The 20382-nt window shown below is 36.0% G+C and overlaps 1 protein-coding gene across 5 annotated transcripts in view; it reads left to right on the top strand.

The window, feature by feature from the left end:
• The window catches only part of LOC131440365 (probable serine/threonine-protein kinase ndrD), a 491144-nt gene that overhangs the window by 255341 nt on the left and 215421 nt on the right, over positions 1-20382 (top strand). The window lies entirely within an intron of this gene.

Below are 20382 nucleotides of genomic sequence, written 5' to 3'. Positions count from 1 at the left end.
TCATAACGTGGGCAATGAAAATGATGAATACTCGAACCGATGGATATTTGACTTTGCTAGGAAAGTTTGCCCAGATTCTGTTCCTACGCAGAGCATTATACGGGAATCTCCTCCAAATAATGGTTTTATTAATAACCCATTTTCAATGATGGAATTTTCTATAGCACTCTTGTCTTGTAACAATAACGCTCCTGGGTTGGACAGAATTAAATTCAACTTGGTGAAGAATCTGCCCGACCTCGCAAAAAGACGTTTGTTGGAATTGTTCAACAAGTTTCTTGAGCAAAATATTGTTCCACCTGACTGGAGACAAGTGAAAGTTATCGCCATTCAAAAGCCGGGGAAACCAGCTTCCAATCACAACTCATATAGACCCATTGCGATGTTGTCCTGCATCAGAAAATTGTTCGAAAAAATTATTCTGCGACGTCTCGACACTTGGGTCGAGACGAACGGTTTGTTGTCAGATACTCAGTTTGGCTTCCGTAGAAATAAAGGGACGAATGATTGCCTTGCATTACTTTCGTCTGACATCCAAATTGCCTTCGCTCAAAAGCAACAAATGGCATCTGTATTTTTAGACATTAAAGGAGCATTTGATTCAGTTTCCATTGATGTTCTCTCAGACAAGCTCCACCAACATGGACTCCCAGCGGTTATAAATAATTATTTGCACAACCTTTTGTCAGAGAAGTGCATGTATTTTTCACATGGCGATTTGGCAACATTCAGAATTAGCTACATGGGTCTCCCGCAAGGCTCATGCCTCAGTCCGCTCCTCTATAATTTTTACGTGAATGACATTGACAGCTGTCTAGTAACCCCATGTACACTAAGGCAATTGGCAGATGATGGCGTGGTTTCAGTTACTGGGCCCAAAGCTATTGATCTGCATAAACCATTGCAAGATACCTTAGATAACTTGTCCGTTTGGGCTGTTCATCTTGGTATCGAATTCTCTGCGGAGAAAACTGAGTTAGTCGTCTTTTCAAGAAAGCATGATCCCGCGCAGCTTCAGCTCCATATGATGGGAAGAATGATCCAACAGGTTTTAACTTTTAAATACCTCGGGGTGTGGTTCGATTCCAAATGCACGTGGGGAGGACACATTAGGTATCTGATAACGAAATGCCAACAAAGAGTAAATTTTCTTCGAACAATAACAGGATCTTGGTGGGGTGCTCATCCGCAAGATCTAATAAAATTGTATCAAACAACGATACTTTCAGTGATGGAATATGGATGCGTTTGTTTTCGTTCCGCTGCAAACTCTCATATTATCAAACTTGAGCGAATTCAGTACCGTTGTTTGCGAATTGCCTTAGGCTGCATGCATTCGACACATACAATGAGTCTTGAAGTTCTGGCGGGAGTTCTTCCATTGAAAGATCGTTTTTGGGAGCTTTCATCACGCCTGCTAATAAGATGTGAGGTGCTGAATCCCATGGTAATTAATAATTTCGAACGACTAGTCGAGCTTCGTTCTCAAACAAAATTCATGACAGTATATTTTAATCACTTGTCACAGGAAATCAACCCTTCAAGATATATTCCTATCCGTGTCAGCATCCTAAGTGCCCCTGACTCAACTTTATTTTTCGATACATCCATGCAGCGCGAAGTGCGTGGAATCCCGGATCATCTACGCTCGGCGGAAATCCCAAAAATATTTTCAAGTAAGTTCAGGCATATTGACTCTGAGAAAATGTTTTACACGGATGGATCGCGAATTGAAGAAGCGACAGGGTTTGGTATGTTCAACAATAATGTTTCGGCCTCATTTAGGCTTCAAGAACCTGCATCTGTTTATATAGCAGAGCTAGCAGCAGTTCATTATAGTTTGAGTGTAATCGTCACATTATCTCCAAACCATTATTTCCTCTTCACAGATAGTCTGAGTGCAATTGAAGCAATTCGCTCAAACATGACTGGCAAGACTGAACCGTTTTTCCTGGGCAAAATAAAACAGTGCCTGAACGACATATTGAACAATAATTATCTAATCACTATAGTCTGGGTCCCTGCTCATTGCTCCATTCCTGGCAATGAAAGAGCCGATATTTTAGCTAAACGTGGTGCTATTGAGGGTGAAATTTATGAGAGACCGATTGCTTTCAACGAATTCTATAGCTCGTCTCGCCAAAGAACACTTGCCAGCTGGCAAGCTTCTTGGGATAAAGATGATTTGGGTCGGTGGATGCACTCAATTATTCCGAAAATATCGACAAAGGCATGGTTCAGGGGACTGGATGTGAGTAGGGATTTCATTCGTGTGATGTCCAGGCTCATGTCCAATCACTACACGTTAGATGCACATCTCCTTCGAATTGGGCTCTCCGAGACTAATCATTGTGCTTGCGGAGAAGGTTATCGGGATATTGATCACGTCATTTGGACATGCGTGGAGTATCGTGATGTCAGATCTCAACTAATAAATTCTTTGCGTACCCAAGGTAGACTATCCAATGTCCCAGTTCGAGACATTCTTGCTTGTCGTGACCTTTCATACATGAAACTTATTTATCATTTCATAAAGAAAATTGGAGTTTCAATTTAATAAAGGCCCCTTTTAAGATTTAGTTCTGATTCCAGCTGCGTCCATGAGTTCAACCAATAGCTAAATTAGAATAAAAATTATGTAATGATACAAACAAACTCGTTTATGAAATTATCAACAAAACAAACAGTTTATGAAATTATCAACAAAATGTCTGAAAATATCAGCTTATTTTATAATTTATAGAAGTTAATCGTTTGATTCAAATAATATTTCCGAGTAGATTTCATAATTAATGACGAATTACCTAAGATGATATTTAAGCTATAAGAGAATATGTTTTAATAAATTCAAATCGTTGTGACTATGTTAGAATTAAATTAGGATAAGAATTTTATGTAAAAGTGATGCTACGGCGAAGAAAAACTTATGTAAACTGCCTTAAGAAATAAACGTATTTATGGAAAAAAAAGTGTTTGTTTATTCCCTGAATTCAAAAATATCCGACTTAAATGAATTTTTGGTGTTTATTTTTAGCTGTTGATTTTTTTAGTGCAGTCCTCATGTTTATTATTCAATAGTTATAGATATCTTAAAATAACTTGCGTTATGTTATCTCCCTCGATCTCCTCAATTTTAGTTTCAACAAGGTCGATGAAAGTAAAAACTCATGGCTTTGTGCAAACCAATTACAGGATTTATTTGAAAAGTATTTTGTTTAACATCTGTTCTATGGATCACAAATCGAGCCAAAAGTCTCGTTTATTTAAGTTTATTTTGATAAATGTTAGTCAAATAATTTTGACACAAGAAAAAACCCTGGGGACTCCCAACGATTGTTTGTTGCGCTTCCATTGTTGTAACTTCCAGTCCCAGGGAAGTCATTCATATACCAAAATAATGTTCAACGCGTCAGCCACCGCCACGTTGGACAATATTTATTTTTCTGAATGAAAGCCTAAAATCAATAAACCATTCGCCTCCTGATGGAGACTTGCGACCGGAGTCTCATTTTCCTCGGTTTCTCTACAACAGTTCCGTTGGTGGCGAAGCACGGACAGTGGTGCACGGTCGTGCACAAAAAAAATGAGTTCCGTACCACAAACTTTGACAATGAATGGGATCCGGGATTGTGGGGATTTAATTTTTGCTGTAGTACTACCTGAAGTTGATAGTTTGTTTGAAGCTTACCTGCTTGTAGTGCCAAAGGCGCTACGCTCGCTTTTCATGACTGTAGTGAGTGTGATCGGACTGCAAGATAAGTCAAAGTGTCAAGCGTTGATAAAAGCTCAGCTCTAGGCTGGAAAAGTTTGGACGAATTAATAGATGTTTTACATTTAAATCAAATCAGTTCTGCTCTGTTATGGCAGTTTAATGACATCTTTTATTGTTCACTGTTTGTTGGATCATGATTAGATTTTACTCTAGCAAGATTGAAGATGGGTGTTCGGTCACAATACATGATTTGGATATTATCATTAGAACTTCCTTCGCTGTCGCAATTATGTAATTTTTTATGCGGAAAATTTTAAACGTACTTGTGAAGTGTAATTGGGGAACTTATAAACTAACTTACTACTCAACACAAACAACGAATCGATTCGATTAAAGATTTCATTGATTTTTATCGGAGTTTTCTTCTATATTTGTGAGTCTGTGCAATCTATTTGTACTGAATCAGCGAGGACACTTCAAGGTTTTTTTCAGAATTTTTTTCTGAATCCTCTAAAGACTCTTCTTGTTGGTAGAACAACAACCTTATCAAATTGTTACAGAACAAGGTAAGGTTAGTCTGAATATTTGTTTAGAAATTAATATTTCGTTCTTTATACAGAGCTTAAAATTCATTCTTATAAGAGGATGTGAACATTTATTATATTTATTACATTTCGTCTGATCCTGGAAGGTAAAATTTTTATCATACGTTGAGCCTAAATATTTTGCTTGATCCAAGTATGTCTAATTCCAAACTATTCAATTCGATGACATAATTATTGTTTGGTTTAAGGAAAGATGTCCTGAACTTATGAGAAAAAATAATCACTTATGTTATTGCTGCATTCGGTGCATTTTGTCAAGTTATCAATGAAAATGTTTAAACTTCTCGAAAACTTCTTTTTAAGTTAATACGTCTTACTTTACTACGGGACACCCTTTAAAAATTCACCCTGTGGAAGAAAGGGTAGTGCTGGGTATTTGCTGTTCGGACGTCGTGTCTAGCAGTGTAGCAGCATTAGCAACAACAGATTATCAGTAATCGCATTTAGCCTCTGAATGTTGGTTCGTGAACCGAATTTTTGATAGGAACCGAATTTTGGAACAGAATTCTGAAAATGAGTTCAGTATCTGGATTCTGGTCCACCTTTACTCTGAACTTATTTTCAGGTTTAGAATTTTGTTTCGGCTTCTTGACTAGATTTTGGATCTGAATTATCCTTAATTTATGTTCGAAATTTGAATTCAGAAGTCTGATTTAGGACTTAGGCTTCAGAATTCTTGAACAAAATTCAGGATATGAGTTTTGGATCTGGATTCTGGAACTAAATGTTAGAACTCCGAACCTAAATATTGGAACTGGGTTCCTTTATTCTATTCGGAATTCTAGTATAGAATTCTGTTCCAGAACTTCTGGAGGGGCTGAGAAATCGATAGTACCTATTATCTTTCTCCGGGCAGTACCAGCCTAGATGCCGCGTGGAATACGGCGTGAAAAACGTAACCAAGTATAGACCCACTGGGTTCCTGCTTCCATGTCGTAAAAGGCGACAGTTGCAAGAGTTTCTTTTTTCCTCCAGGTATCAGATTTTTTCTACGTTTGATTACTAAATTATCTATTCATTCAATAAAGAGTTTTGTTTAAATTTTTTTTTCGATTTTTTCATTTTACGACAATACACTGAGGTCTCTTTTTACGCGGGGATACGTACCGCATAAAACAAAACCGCGCAAAAAAAAACCGCGTAACTTCGGAAATCCGCGTAAAAAAAACGCAAAACTTAAGGAAAAATTTTGTTGATGCAAATATCTTAGAATGCATGAACGACCAGATCTGGTGTAATCTCGAAAATTTTTTTTTGAAAAAATCGGACTTTGGGACTTGAGACTTCGAGACCGTGTAACTTCGGAAATCCGCGTAGAAAAAAACCGCAAAATAGATTTTTTTAATGCAAACTGTCTTAGAAATACTGCCACCCTGTGAAAGCGGCCCTGCACTGTCCACAATCTCTAAAATATGTGGTTCAAAGTTTGCTATTTGTTTGGTCACTATTCGGATAGTGTCATAACAAAATAGTTTTTTTCATAGTGGAATCTAAAAAGAACCAATCATTCTTTTTTAAGACGTTTTATATTGGTACTGTGAAACGCATTGAAACAAATGAAAGTAAATTGCCGTCCGTGCACAGGGCGTGTCAAAACTAAGCCGTGCCGGAAGGGTTTTTTTATACCCCTTCGGTACAGTTCAGAGCCGGCACAGTTCAGTACACGTACGCTAATATTATTCCACACGAATTCAATACGTGTATAATTCTACTAATCGAAGTAAAACATATTAACAAGTCGAATCCAAACAATTCGAAAGATCTTTGTTAGGGAAGCTCAGTTTTCAACCATTGGATTTACACCCATTGAATCAATGCTTAGAGCTGAAACAGCACAATGGGGTTACCGTTACCCATAACTGAGGTCTTCTTAACGTGGAGATATGGATCGCACAAAAAAGCACGCAATAAATAACTGCGCATCTTCGTTAATCCGCGAAAAAAAATCGCAAATTATCGGAAATCAGTGTAAAAAATAAACCGCGTAACTTCAGAAATCCGCGTAAAAAATCTGTCATTTATTTCCATTCAGCTTCTGAGTTTTTTACTTCCATGTTATTACTTGTTTTAAAATATTATAAATTGAATGATAAAAATCAATTATCGCGAAGATACGTTAATACTACACTTTTAATAACGTAGTTCGGTGTGTTAAATAAATAGTAGGAAAACGCTACTTCGATAGATTTGAAGTAAATACCTAAATAATTTAATTATACATTTTCCTGATAAATATATAGTGAAAATAGTAAACAATTCAGACGTGCGTGAAGTTTCTTGACCTTGTTTTGGTGATTTCAAATGTCTTTATATAGTTTATAGAATAAATAATTCATGTACATTATCTATTAAATGGAGCTTTCGGATGATTTCAATATGCCACTACAAATAAACAACTATTTTGTCTAAGTCCCATTTACTCGTTCATTTTGTAGCAGGCAGTTTCATTTAGAACAAAATAGAGATATTCCACGCATGTAAAAACGACATGATCAATATCGCGATAACCTTCGCCACAGGCACAATGATAAGTCTCGGAACGTCCAATTCGAAGAGGATATGCATCTAACGTGTAGTGATTGGACATCACACGAATGAAGTCCTCACTCACATCCAGCCCCCTGAACCATGATATTTTAAGGATAATGGAGTGCATCCACCTTTTTCCTAAGAAGCTTGCCAGCTGGCAAGTGTTCTTTGGCGCTATAGAATTCGTTGAAAGCAGTCGGTCTCTCATAAATTTCACCCTCAATAGCACCACGTTTGGTTAAACTATCGGCTCTTTCATTGCCTGGAATGGAGCAATGATCCTGGATCCAAACTGTTGTGATTTGATAATTATTACTCAATATGTCGTTCAGGCACTGTTTTATTTTGTTTAAGAAAAACGGTTCATTTTTGCCAGCAGTGTTTGGCTTCAATTGCATTCAGACTATCTGTGGAGAGAAAATAATGGTTTGGAGATAATGTGACGATTACACTCAAACTATAATAAACTGCTGCTAACTCTGCTATATAAACAGATGCAGATTCTTGAAGCCTAAATGAATCCGAAACATTATTGTTGAATATACCAAACCCAGTAGCCTCTTCAATTTGTGATCCGTGTAGAATATTTTCTCAGAGTCAATATGTCAATATTTTTGGGATTTCCATCGAGCGTAGGTGTTCCGGGATTCCACGCACTTCGCGCTGCATGGATGTGTCGAAAAATAAAGTTGAGTCAGGGACATTTAAAAAGCTGACACGGATAGGAATATATCTTGAAGGGTTGATTTCCTGTGACATATGGTTAAAATATACTATCATGAATCCTGTTTGAGATTGAAGTTCAACTAGCCTTTCGAAGTTATTATTAACTAGGGGATTCAGTACCTCACATCTTATTAGCAGTCGCGATGAAAGCTCCCCAAAAACGATTTTTCAATGGAAGAACTCCCGCCAGAACTTCAAGACTCATTGTATGTGTCGAATGCATGCACCCTAAAGCAATTCGCAAACAACGATACTGAATTCGCTCCAGTTTGATAATATGAGAGTTTGCAGCGGAACGAAAGCAAACGCATCCATATTCCATCACTGAAAGTATCGTTGTCTGATACAATTTAATTAGATCTTCCGGATGAGCACCCCACCAAGATCCTGTTATTGTTCGAAGAAAATTTACTCTTTGTTGGCATTTCGTTATCAGATTCCTAATGTGTCCTCCCCACGTGCATTTGGAATCAAACCACACCCCGAGGAATTTGAAAGTCAAAATCTATTGGATCATTCTTCCCATCATATGAAGCTGAAGCTGCGCGGGATCATGCTTTCTTGAAAAGACGACCAGCTCTGTTTTTTCCGCAGAGAATTCGATACCCAGATGAACAGCCCAAACGGACAATTTATCTAAGGTATCTTGCAATGGTTTTTGCAGATCATTAGCTTTGGATCCAGTAACTGAAACCACGCCATCATCTGCCAATTGTCTTAGTGTACATGGGGTTACTAGACACTGTCAATGTCATTCACGTAAAAATTATAAAGGAGCGGACTGAGGCATGAGCCTTATGGTAGACCCATGTAGCTAATTCTGAATGTTGCCAAATCGCCATGTGTTAAATACCTGCATATCTCTGACAAAAGGTTGTGCAAATAATTATTTATAATCGCTGAAAGTCCATGTTGATGGAGCTTGTCTGAAAGAACATCAATGGAAACTGAATCAAATGCTCCTTTAATGTCTGAAAATACAGATGCCATTTGTTGTTAACAATTTTCTGATGCAGGACAACATTGCAATGTGTCTATATGAGTTGTGATTGAAGCTGGTTTCCCCGGCTTTTGAATGGAGATAACTTTAACTTGCGTCCAGTCAGGTGGAACAATATTGTGCTCAAGAAACTTGTTGAACAATTCCAACAAACGTCTTTTTGCAAGGTCGGGCAGATTCTTCACCAAGTTGAATTTAATTCTGTTCAACCCAGGAGCGTTATTGTTACAAGACATGAGTGCAATGGAAAATTCTATCATTGAAAAGGGGCTATCAATGGAGAAGACTCTCAAATAATGCTCTGCGTTGGAACAGAATCTGGGCAAACTTTCCTAGCAAAGTCAAATATCCATCGATTCGAGTATTCATCACTCTCATTGCCCACGTTACGATTCCTCATTCGTCTGGCCGTGTTCCAAAGAGTGCTCAATGAGGTTTCTCTTGACAAACCTTCAACAAAATGTCTCTAATAGCTACATTTCTTGGCCGGAAGTATGCTCTTGTACTTGGTTTCTAAAGTCAAGAATTTTTCAAAATTCTGTGGAGTTCCTCCTCCTCGTTTTAAAAACGCCTTGAAAGCATTTTGTTTAGCATCTGAGCACTTTTTATCCCTCCAAGGGTTTGGAGGCCTTCTGTTGACGATGGACCAAGACATCGTTTGGTGTTTTTTTTATATTAATGATAAAGTTGTTATGAAAAAGTAAGGGCCAATTGAAGACGTGCTTGAGAACTATAAATCCCTATTATTCTGTACTTACCCAAGTAGCAAATGTAACTTATCGAAATTTAAAAATGTTCTACAATTGTTTTAGAATTATTATTTATGTTATCTATGTTCAGAAAGATTTTTAAACATATTAAAACTGATTGTGCAATTTATCATTGTAAAGTTTCACAATACTGCCGAAAAAATCACTGTAGAACTACTTTCAGTACGTCTAAATCAACTATGCAGCAGATCACCAACTTGTCCATATTGCACTAACAGTTGTAGAAGTTCTGCAAAAATTTTCGCATCGTCATGTAAAATGGAAGTATCTACACCAATTGTGCAACTTATAAAAAAAATTCCAAATGGCTGTCATAATTGTATTGGACACAAAATATGTCGAAATGATTAATAATCTCTTGTGGAAGAAAAATTAACAAAGTGATGCTCTCCTCAAAATAAAAATTGATAAACCGAATTAAAACCTTACTGTGAAAAAACAGTTTCTGTTAAGTTTGCATAGTTTTGGCTGCCTCATAGAATTGTAGGTCACTTACAAAGATGTGAATATTATCATAAATGTTGCGGAAATACAACATTACATACGCAATGAAAACAAAACTCAATCAGAACAATTGTGTTTGGTTTTCATCTTGCTGAAAAAATGAGCAGATCTGACATCACTTATGAACGAAAAGTAAAGTTCATCAAAGTTACTCTCCTGATACTGTTTGTGCAACTTGTTTGTACAACTCCAACACATGGGCTTGAAAAAATAATACCTACAGTGCGTATCACAAATGTCGGGCCCGTTAAGATGAAGCTTTATACTGTATTTTAATTCAACTAGTTTGTTTAAAATAAAAACAAAACGTATAATATTTCTCTCTAAAATATTCACATGTTAAAGTATCCCGTTGTTTAGATAATATAAATCATTACGTTGCGTGAACCATTTTCTATTCAACTCACTGTTACCATCGATGCCATATTGGAAAAGATTGAAGAAAAATTCATTTCGTGAATTTTCAGGTTCAATAAAACATTAGTTTGATCAAAACCGTCTGGAAATTTGAAAGTATGTTAGAATATACGTATTTTAAACACCATTTCGATGATTCTCTTTAAAAATATTAGATTGTTATTTTCACAGAAGTTGGTGTACAATCATCAAAACGCATGATGGGATCGACGCATGAGTTTTTGTATTAGTTGCACAATAATTGTGAATAAATGTTCGTAACAACGGAAGAACTTAAAGATATGTTGCACAAAACCGAAAATTGCGCTTTTTCCATAACACAACAGTTGCTAGAATAGTAATATAAGCTTACTTGATAAATTGCACAGTCAGTAGAAAAATACAGGACAGCAACTTAACATGCTACTTGGGTAGTATCTAAAATGTTGCTCTCTACTAGAAGAATGATGTTTCAGTCGTACCCGGTGAAAGACCGAAGCTTGTTAAAGCCGAGTTTTAGTCGTTATATCAAAGAAATAATCCAAGAACAATTCGAGTTTTAGAGTAAGAAACAAACATTTATAAAAACGCTATATTCAAAAACAAATAGATTGGAAAAGCATAATTTCATGTGACTTATTAATTATTGGTTCATATAATAACAATATGGAAATATGCCTAAAATAATTGATGGAACTATTAAGCGGCAATTTTGGAATGCTTGCGGTTTTGGCGATAGTTTTTTTTTCACAATATATTTAGAAAGGCACACTGCTTTAGCTCTAAGATGTCGAGGGCAAAAGACGGTGATAGTGATTACACTGTTTACATACAAGAAAAGGGCATCTAGGGTTTGGAAACAAATATTTATCCTAAGCCACTGTTATCTTTGTTTCAACTAACATACTACACATCACATGGATTTCACGGAATGCATCCGAGTTCTGTATGAAACAATGTCCCACGATACTACGTCAAGCAGTAACTTGTCAATGCTCTTCCATTCCGAGAAGAAATGAATTCATTTCAAATACCTTTATCCCAACCATGATTCGTTTTTTTTGTAATGAACTCCTGAAGCAAGAGAAATTACAGCTTCTGCGACTTGAACGAACTGAGGAATTCCTAACTGCTCAAGCGATATTTACCAATCTTATCATACACAGGAGGTTGGTGTAAAGCAAGGTCAAAAAACTTTTTCGCTTGAGCAAATTTATCCCCAAACATGCGGAATACATTAGAAATTTGGAAAGGAAATTCTTTTCTCTCCTCGCTGGTTTATTGAACAAGAGATCGAAAAGTGTTCGGAACAATCGTTGGTGAAACCGCGGAGAAACCATAGCAGCCAACGGAATTTTCATCGAGAAAAATGGAAAACTCAAACAAAGTGCTTAATCAATGGCTTTCGCCTAGCAACTTATTCGCACGTGGAAAAATAAATCGAATGATGTGAGTATCAATAAAAAAAATTGGAATAAATCACCCCGTCGAAAATTTGTCACAGTATGGTAGCTAGATTGGATTCATTGAGGTGTAAAAAGGTTTCGACACTGAAAAAAATATGACCATGAGCGTAACACTTACCAGACCCAAACGCAATCGAAGCCCAACGATTTTCACCGTTCGTCGGTAATGTTGATTACATAAAAAAAGCCTTTTGATGGCTTCGGTGAGGTTTTCGATTTCATGGTTCCAAATTATTAGTTCAGTTTCGAGATTGCCAAACATTAACTGACAATTATCATACGGCCAACGGGTGTGATTAACGCGCACTCAAACCAAATATCTAGAAAAAAATGATCTCAATGATTTAATCCAGGCTTCGGAATAATCATTATTGATTAGAAATTTGTTAGGGTTTTATGTACTGTTCCTCTTGAATTTAACATTTAACATAAATTTGACGAAACGCTGATGAAGTTGGTTGCCAACTATTTCAGGCAGAAGAGTATCACCACAGGAATGACATTAAGAGGAGCTTGTGTTGTAAATGGTTTTTCGTTTCTTTAATTTTGAGCGTGGATTAAAAACAACTATGATCTGCCTAATCTTCAATTTTTATGTAGTTCTTATTGTTCATTAGAGACTGCTACAGTGTCAACTTTATGTAAAAATATCACTTTGTCCCTAAGATATGGTTGCTCAAAATGGGATTTGTTATTTTCGTAGAGGTAAACGGTGTGCATTGTAGAACCGCAGGAGTTGATTCTGGAACACACAATATTGTATGTTTTTGTTTGTTTTTGAGTACTCTTTGAAACGACATTTCGGTAATATGATCTTTACAAAAATTCTACAAAATTTGCTAAATTTTTGTTTGTTTTCATCAAATTTGTTTAAAAAAATTAGAATAAGAAGTTTTTTTCTTATAATTTTATCACCGGATTCCTTTTTAAAAAATAATACGGTTTTTAATCGATCAAGCTGTTCTTTACTTATCGTGTACACCTGTTTGATAGTTTATCATACTTTACGTAACCGTATCTCAGGACTACAGACTCTAATAACGAATAATAACTACATAAAAACTGAAGATTAGCTAACCCATAGTTTATCTTAATCCACGCATAAAATGAAGGAACGGAGAATATTGTTTACAGGTTGAGCTCGCCTTGAAGGATTGATTCTACTAACACGTAAGAGGGCATCCGATTAGCTTTCAACGTGGGGTCAGGATTCATTCGTGTGTCCCTAACTGACTGACTTATCATTTTTTGATTTTACAACCCAGTAGAATTACGAAAAATAACACCATTTTTGATCTAGATGAAATTTTGTTTCATGAAAGGCTTTTATCTTACTACCAACCATCCATACATTGCAAGGCGGGTAATTCTATAGAATATTCCAGGTATGTTGTAAATCAATAAAAATTAGGGAGATCGATAGTTTTTCAGTAGAAAACTAAATTTGGATTTTTTCTATAAGAATATCTAATAAAAATCTATTAGAACATTTGAAAATTTTTAGAAATCGTTATTCTCAGTTATACCAGTTCGAATGAAATCAGTAAACAAGTTTGGTCCTTTTCAAAAGACAGATCGAACTATGCTAGTTGTTTTTGCATTTCTCATATAGAAAGGCTATACATCACTGCAAAAACCAACTTTTGAACCGAAGCCCGAGGGGCCTATTGTCATATACCATTCGACTCAGCTCGACGAGCTGAGCAAATGTCTGTGTGTGTATGTGTGTTATTGTCACTAACTTTTCTCGGAGATGGCTGAACCGATTTTCACAAACTTAGATTCAAATAAAAGGTCTCACGGTCCCATACGTTCTTGAATTTCATTTGGATCCGACTTCCGGTTATGGAATAATAGGATGATATGCACCAAATATGTGAAAATGATGTCACTCACTTTTCTCGGAGATGGCTGAACAGATTTTCACAAACTTAGATTCAAATCAAAAATCTTATGGGCCCTATACAATGTTCCTGAATTTCATTTGGATCCGATTTCCGGATCCAGAATTACAGGATGATATGCCTCAAAAATGTGAAATTAATATCACTTAATTTCCTCGAAGATGGTTGGAACGAGTTTCACAAATTTAGATTCAAATTAAAGGTCTCATGGTTCCAAACAAATTTCCGGAATTTTATATGTATCCAACTTGATAGGGTGATATGCACCAAAAATATGGAAATAGTGCATTAAAAATGTGAATGTAATGTCACTCACGTTTCTCGGAGATGGCTTAACGGATTTTTACAAACTTAGATACAAGTAGAAGGTCTTATGGTCTCATACAAAGTTCCTGAATTTCATTTACATCCAACTACTGTTTCCGGAATTACAGGATGATATGCATAAAAATGTGAAAATATTGCATCAAAAATGTGAAAATAATGCATCAATTACTTTTCTCGGAGATGGAAGTTATTAAGATGCCATAAGAACATCCCAATTTACATTCGGATCAAACCCCTGGTTCCGGAGATAGGGTGCTCAGTATGAAAACGTCAATTTCAGGAATACTTTGTTCATAAGCTAACACTTTATATTGGCTAGTGATTTTCTCTAATTTGCAGACCATGAGATTCTGTAACCAAATATACCATTAATAGTCCCATTTTGGCTCGGTATTCGTCATTAATGATATTAAACAGTCCAACTCGAACTTGAATTCTGTTTTTTTTAGAGTACCTGTAACCAGAGTGATGACTTCTCATCCGTAATGTTGGCAGCAATTCAAAACATTTAATGTTGGCAGTGTCATTAGCTTTACATTGTAATTGACAGGTCGTTTGCTCGTTTGGAACTGGAAGCTGTCATTTCAAACGAACAGCTGTGGTCACTCTGGTTATAGGCTTTAGTTTTATTGCTTTCCTTACGAATCATGATTCGAAAGAGTTCATTTCAGTATCACTCGTGAAAAAAATAGTTCAGGAGATTTTCTAAAAAAAACTCAGTGATTGCAAAAACCAGTTTCGAAATTCTCATTCATGAAATAAGTATCAAACTCAGAACCTCAAAGTTTGCAAGTGATTTTTTATGTCAGCGAAACTTAATGGCGAATTTTCACCCACAGAAATATGGCTAAAGAGATAATCGAAAGGGAGAAGAGTTTCCGATTATATTCCGATGCTGAATTTTCTTTATGTTCGGCACCGAAGTGATTCGTGCAAGCTTTAATTATAATATTTTCAGCAATAATAAAATCTCTACTAAACTAATTCGCAACTTAAATATAATGACTGCAATATTTTCGATGCACATGGGGCGGTCAATGTGAACAACCATATTTTTTCCACATTCCAAATAGCGATTATAGCGACGAAAAGATGTATTAATTCCAACTGACTGATTACACTGCACTATTTAGATTAAACCCAATAAAACACTATTTAGCATGAATTTGATTCATAGAAGTAAAAGGAGCGCAGCATTGTCAGCATGAACTGGCGAAGCGATAACCTGTGCTCCTGTAACTTTGCGTACGATATTCAAGTTTAATTCTGTACCAGCATAATATGTTTTTCTATCATTATAACTGTTATTAATCACAGCACTTTCTGCTTTTATTGATGATATTACTTCACCAACACGGTATTGCTAAGTAAATCACTATAAATCAACATATCAACCACCCTACCCACACTGAACATTTTCAGAAAGGTTCTGTGTTTGTTCATCGACGAATGTATTCTGCATAGAGTTGAGATATAACGGCTATGAAACTTCAATTTACAAAAATCTTCTGTTCAAAAATCATATCAGATATCCATCAGAATGTTCGCTAGTGAACTTTTCACAACTGATTTTTTGCCATGCGAAATCAGTTTCTGTGAGGGGGACGGGTATAGCGTGATGGGTAAGTCGATGCTTTTCACGCAGTCCGCCTGGGTTCGTTTCCCAACCCCGCACAATAGGGTCAGAAAGTTTTTCTGGCCCGAAGAGGCGCACGACGTAGGTTTTTTGCTATTTTCCTGTTTCAAATTAAATTTGCTTGGAAACGGTGCAGAATTTATAAAAACCCACCTGACAATGTTTTCGAAATTTATTTGAGAATATTCTGTGAAATTTTCAGAACGATTCATTGAGTTTAGCGGTCGTGTTGTATTTTTTTTCTGACTGAAGAACTGCTGAAAATTGGAACGCTCGGAAATGCATACCTCTACTTGTTCATCGAATATCTCGGCTTTGAAGGCTTGTATTATAAATCTACCGTGAAAAAGTCTAGATAATTTAGTTTGGATGCGATTAGTACATAAAACATACACACCTAGAAAAAATCGTGTAAATTTACGTCTTCTGAGACCGACATATACGAGCGTCAAAAATGACTCATTTTCACAGTAGATCTAACGCATATTTAAGGCATTCTGACATATTTTTAAGTATTGAAGCATGTACATTTACACGTCTGCTTTAAAAATAATGTATGTTCGACAACTATTTAAATAATTCTTGTAAAATTCAGTTATTTTACGAGTTATGTTCTTATGATTTGAGGCATATGCGGATTTACGTCACCAGTAAATTTAAGAATTTTTTGCTGAGTATATGTTATCGCGATAAAAATAAAGTCTTGTATTTTTCTGTGAAACAAAGTCAGTTTCAATGCATCCGCCATTTTTTCGCTTTGGTTTTCTGATAGCATTCTGAAAAAGGAGAGACAAGGCTGCCAAACACACAGACACATTTTTTGTTTCATTCAATCTTTGTGAAAGTTGAATATTTTTTCATTGTTTTTTGGAACCCATGTAATGTCCAACCCATACGATAGATTTATGTGACAAAACTTCTCATCAAAATAATAAAATGTATGCTGGCAACCCGGTACAGTTTGCTCATATACGAGAGAGTACAAGAGAAATACGATGCGCAAAGGGAATTGAGCGAGTCACGCGGTCGATTTAAAACTCAACACGCGACCCTCTGCCCTCAGACCTTAAGGTGAAAAACTCTATAATTCAAACAAAAAAAAACCAGGATCGTCTTTCAAAAAATCAGTACTGAACTTTTTTTAATTGATGATTTTTTTGTCTGTAAAATTTCAGTTGCGATTTTCGAATTTTTGAGTTTTTCTTCGAATTTTTTCTTTTTATGTTGTTGAGTTAAGTACAACAAGAGATATTCGCTATTCAGTTTATGTTGTTGAGTTAAGTACAACAAGAGATATTCGCTATTTAGTTCTAGTTTTGTTTTTTTTACATCATTTATTTTACCCCGGCTTTAACCATTTTGGTCGCTCACCGGGTAAGAACTACCCAGTTCTTGTTCAGGGTAAATTTTTAAATTGGCTCTCTATAGTAGTAAGTCCTATTCACGACAAATAATTTATCTCAAAAATTGTTTGTTCGTTTGATTTGGAGCCTTCTGAAATGTTTTGCCTTTCTCATATAGAAAGGCTATGCAATCACTGTGAAAATTGACTTTTTAACCGAGGCCCGGAGGGCCGAATGTCATATACCATTCGACTCAGCTCGACGAACTGAGCAAATGTCTGTGTGTGTGTGTGTGTGTGTGTGTGTGTGTGTGTGTGTGTGTGTGTGTGTGTGTGTGTGTGTGTGTGTGTGTGTGTGTGTGTGTGTGTGTGTGTGTGTGTGTGTGTTTGTGTGTGTATGTGTGTGTATGTATGTGTGTGTGTGTTTTTGTGTGTGTGTTTGTGTGTGTGTTTGTGTGTGTGTGTGTGTGTGTGTATGAGCGTGTATGTAACAAAAATATGCACTCACTTTTCTCAGAGATGGCTAAACCGATTTTCACAAACAATAATGAAATCAAACCAAATCAAATGAAAGGTCTCATAGTTCCATAGCCTGCTATTGAATTTCATTTGAATGTGACTTTCGGTTCCGGAGTTATATGGTAATATGTGAAAATTTGAGAAAAAGTTTACACTCAATTATCTCGGGAACAACTCAACCAATTTTTGCAAACTAAGATTCAACCGATTTTTGCAAACTAAGATTCAAATGAATGGTCGAATATCCTAAAGATTTGTGGAACATTTTATCAGGATCCGGTTTTGGAACTAAAACGTGATAAGTAGAAAATTACCAATTTTATTAGTATTTTCCCACGAACGATGGTTAAAAACAGGTACAAATCCCATAAAACTGTTTTATAAATTCTTCTAGTTTGCAGAGCTTGTTAGTTTGTGGGCATGAAAACTAAAACTAAAACTAAATTCACTTCGATTTCTCTGCGATGCTTGAACCGATTTTCACAAATCTTGATTTGAATTAAAGTTCGTACTGCCTTTAAACCTACTGTGAAATTTCATCCGGATCCGACTTCCGGTTCCGCAGTTGCAGGGCGATGAGTGTCAAGGTTTTCAAATCGCCAAATAGAGTGACAATATGTACAACACCGAAAGAAGAAGAAAACACAAATTATAATAATCCTATTACATGTTTTATGCTGTTTAGCTTGACTTACATATGCAGAAGTAACAGAAACGCAGGTTCGTTTTGTTTCTTAGATTTCGTTCAATTGGTTTAATCGAAATAGAGCATGAGATAGTAAGTATAGGTTTAACTACGTTCAAAACTGTTCCAATTTGTAGGTCATATTTGTTGGTAGCAAACGAACTAACTTCGGCTATTCCGTTTATCTAAATCCGGTTTCGGAAGAATTGGAAGTAGTGATCGAAAACTGCAAAAACGATCTCACTTACTTTCCTTGGAGATGGCCAAATCGATTCCTTAGTTTGTTGTGGATACTACTTCCGGTTCCAGAACTACAGGGTAAACAGTTTTTATAGAGTTTGTGAGATTAGATCCGAACAAATTATCCTATTTCTATTCAATAAACAGTTGTTTTTGCGAATTTCACGATTATATTTATGATGTAATGAGTAATATGTGAAAGGCATCATTACACCTCTAGGTGGATAAAATAGGTTTTTTGTTATCATTAGGGCAATTTGGACAAAGTGTACAGTGTAAAAAACAGAGTTTTTAATCTACTTCTAAACTTAAAAATTTTGCACCACTTTATACATTGCATTTACGTTTCATTTCTACTAATTATATGTGTGTAAAAGTACATGAAAATGCATAAATTATTTTTAGGTTAGGAGCCAAGTGAATCGCGTAATTCTTAGTACTGTTCTCTTATCGATTCGTTCAGCAGTTTTGTTACTATTATTAATCTATCTGACAGCATATTTGAAATCTGACATTCGAGTAGTTATTTACTCTACTGTCAAAAATAACTCTGTTCGCGAACATGGTTGTTTTTGACAATTCGATAGTTATTTTCTCACTTTAAAAAAAATCTTGAAAAATAAGAGCAGATTTTTTATCTTTTGAGCCATCGAAGCAAATACATCAACAAAAAGTGTTAATTAATTTTTTATTAAGGTGAATGTTTATTGAAGTCGTAATATTTATACTGCTTGTTTTCATATTATTTTTAGTGCGTAAAATAAATTCGATAAAAACTAGCAATCGAAATGGCAAGTTTTAAGCAAAAGATTAAATCAGTTTGACAGTTTCTCTGTGTTTTGTTTTTTTTCTCGAGTTATTAGATTGAATTCATATTTCAACTATTCGCTTCAGTTCGCTTTCACATCTCATCCAAGTCAGTCGATAAAACAAAACCGCTTACGTTCGGGACGGAAGAAACCAAGTACAATATTGTGTAGTGAACAACAGAACGATCTCGAAATGAGTGAACCAAACGAACAAAAGCTACCGCCGATACGGAAGAATACAATTACTGTTGACTTCAGGCAGTGCAAAATTCGACCTTCGATACGAGAACTTGAAGGTTTGCTCAAGGAGCAAATGCATCTTGACATTAAACGTGTGCATTTACTTTAATGCAATAAGACAAATAATGTTGTTTACATCCAGTTTTATAAACAGTTGGACGCAATTTAATTCGCAAAAGACAATAACAATGTTCACTGTGTAGAGCACGAAAACATTAAGCACAACATTCTATTATATATGGAAGATAGTGCTATAGGAGTGCGTGTGCATGATTTTCCCTCAAGCGTTATCGATTCTTACATTCGCAAAACTATGTCCCAATACGGAGAGATCCTCTCTATCGAAAAAGAAAAGTGGAAGAACTTTTTCCTCGGTATTCTAAATGGCGTACGTTTCTTACGTATGCGCTTGAGGAGACCTATACCTTCTTATGTGACTTTCGGTCAGGATACAAGAATTCCGTGCAAATCACATGTTACTTATGACAATCAGATGGCCACATGTCAATATTGCCAAAAAGCTGTTCACTACGGTAAGCCATGTGATAAACTAGACAAGGACACCAAAGGACAACGGTGCTTCCTTCACACCAACCCCAAGCAACCCCAGTACACCTGCGACAGCCACCAACAACAATGAAACATCCCCTTCAACGCATCTACAGCAACTCTCAACGAGCCCAAGACTACGATCAACAAGGAAAACGAAAAGAAAACGGAAATCACACACAACACCGACGATGAAGCAATGGATGATGAGAAAAGCCAAGGACAAAGTGACCCTTGATCCTCGTTAGATGGAAATGAAAGCTCTCCTTAGAAAAAGGGTGACAACGATTTTCAATAGCAAAAAATAAACAAAATGTAAGCCAATCGACCACGTAAAGCTTGTACGCGAAAAGGCCTGAATAAAAATTTTTTATAAAAAAAACTTTTAAACCAAACTCACTTTCGATTAACATTTGACGTTTT

This window comes from Malaya genurostris, chromosome 1, assembly GCF_030247185.1.
Source record: "Malaya genurostris strain Urasoe2022 chromosome 1, Malgen_1.1, whole genome shotgun sequence".
Lineage (NCBI taxonomy): Eukaryota > Metazoa > Arthropoda > Insecta > Diptera > Culicidae > Malaya > Malaya genurostris.
The sequence above is the reverse complement of the archived record's forward strand: the minus strand, read 5'-3'. Positions and strand labels throughout refer to the sequence as shown.